This window comes from Saccopteryx bilineata, chromosome 4, assembly GCF_036850765.1.
Source record: "Saccopteryx bilineata isolate mSacBil1 chromosome 4, mSacBil1_pri_phased_curated, whole genome shotgun sequence".
Classification (NCBI taxonomy): Eukaryota; Metazoa; Chordata; class Mammalia; order Chiroptera; family Emballonuridae; genus Saccopteryx; species Saccopteryx bilineata.
In genome coordinates, this window is record NC_089493.1 from 189,608,093 (window position 1) to 189,610,216 (window position 2,124).

Here is a 2,124-nt window from a genome sequence, read left to right on the forward strand (position 1 = left end):
AAACAAAAGGCCCCGGTCCCCCAGCCGCCGCCACCGCCGCCGCACTGAGAGATAGCCCGCCCAGGCTGAGCGCCGCCCACGTGATGCGAGCCCCCTTTTCTCCCAGCCCCGAGCCGGGCTGCTGGGGAATGTAGTTCTCCGGGTCGTGAGGCCCTGCTCTCTGGCTACAGCTGTGGAGATGGACTACAAAGCCCAGGGTGCATTGCGGTCACTCCTCAAAGACCCCCTCCGGTTCTGGAGATCGCCTCAGAGTGGTCCCAGACCGAAGGGGGCGGGGCCTTAGTCACGCCAGTGATGAGGCAGCCAATGGAGACTGGTCTGGGCGGGCTGCGGAAGTCAAGGTCCCTGGCCCCGCCCCGCCGCCTGAAGAAAAGAAGTGGAGGGGAACTGTGCAGGTCCTGTCGTGGCTCTCGTGGGAGTCGGTAACTTTCCTTGAAGGCAGAAAACCTGGTCCTGGTGCCACGGGAAGCGCTGAACACAGGGCTGTAGAGCCACTCTGTAGACAGACCGGGGAAGGCGTTTATAAATCAGTCATGCCCAAAGGGATCCCCTGGCTTAACACAGACACCTCAAATTCTGGAGTTGGAGTCAAATTGATAAGAGCAATAGTAGTAATTGGTGGCATTTATCGAATGCTTACCGTGTCCCAGGCACTCTGCTAAGCACTTCTGGTGAATTGATTTACTTTGGCCATCTTGTGAACTGCACAATGTTTATTCGTTTTATTACCTGTCAACTCATTTTGAGGATGGGCAGGATGTCAATGTATTGGGGGCCACAGGCTGAACCTGACAAGCTTGGGGGACGCCTGCCGGTGGCCTTGCAAACTTGGGAACCACAGAGGCTGGTCTAAATGAAAACTTTTTCTTTCCTTTTTTTTTTTTTTTTTTTTGTGGCAGAGACAGAGGGACAGATAGGGACAGACAGACAGGGAGAGAGATGAGAAACATCAATTCTTTGTTGTGGCTCCTTAGTTGTTCATTGATTGCTTTCTCATATGTGCCTTGCCTGGGGGCTACAGCAGACCAAGTGACTCCTTGCTCGAGCCAGCGACCTTGGGTCCAAGCTGGTGAGCTTTGCTCAAACCAGATGAGCCCGCGCTCAAGCTGGAGACCTCGGGGTCTTGAACCTGGGTCCTCGGCATCCTAGTCCGAAGCTCTATCCACTGTGCCACCACGACTGCTCAGGCTGAATAAAAACTTTCTAACTGAAAGCGGTTCATGGCTGGCCTTAGTGTCGTAGGGAGGTATTTTTCTCTAACCAAGGTCAGTGCTTACTTGAATGGCTCCTCTGTTTTGTCTTTTTACATCTACAGAAACTGTAGGTCAAATAAGTTTGCAATATGATGTATATGTTTGCTTGCTTATAGTTTGCATTGGGTGTGGGGGACAGGCTGTAAGCAGGCAGGGTTGTTATAGCCTAAGGCTTAGTTTTAAGACTAAGCCTTGGCCCTGGCCGGTTGGCTCAGTGGTAGAGTGTCGGCCTGGCGTGCAGAAGTCCCGGGTTCGATTCCCGGCCAGGGCACACAGGAGAAGCGCCCATCTGCTTCTCCACCCCTCCCCCTCTCCTTCCTCTCTGTCTCTTCCCCTCCCGCAGCGAGGCTCCATTGGAGCAAAGATGGCCCGGGCGCTGGGGATGGCTCCTTGGCCTCTGCCCCAGGCGCTGGAGTGGCTCTGGTCTCAACAGAGCGACGCCCCGGAGGGGCAGAGCATCGCCCCCTGGTGGGCGTGCCGGGTGGATCCCGGTCGGGCGCATGCGGGAGTCTGACTGTCTCTCCCCGTTTCCAGCTTCAGAAAAATACAAAAAAAAAAAAAAGACTAAGCCTTTCCCACCCTGGGGTGGTGCACTCTCATGAAGAATCCCATTATGCCTCAGAGAAGTGACTTTGTATCAGAGACTTTCTTGTTTGTATATTGGATTAAAGGTTTTAATTTCTACACTATAAAGTGGGGCAGAGGAGCCCATGCTAAAAGAGAGCAGAGAAAGGCCACGTGGAGGAGAGGATAAGCAGCCAAGATGGCAGAGTGCTGAAGGGGAAGCCAGTTTGTGCAGAGTTTCTGCAGAGAGAAGGAGATGGGAAACAGAGGTGAGTAAGGCTGGTGAGGTAGAAACCTTTGATTCTAG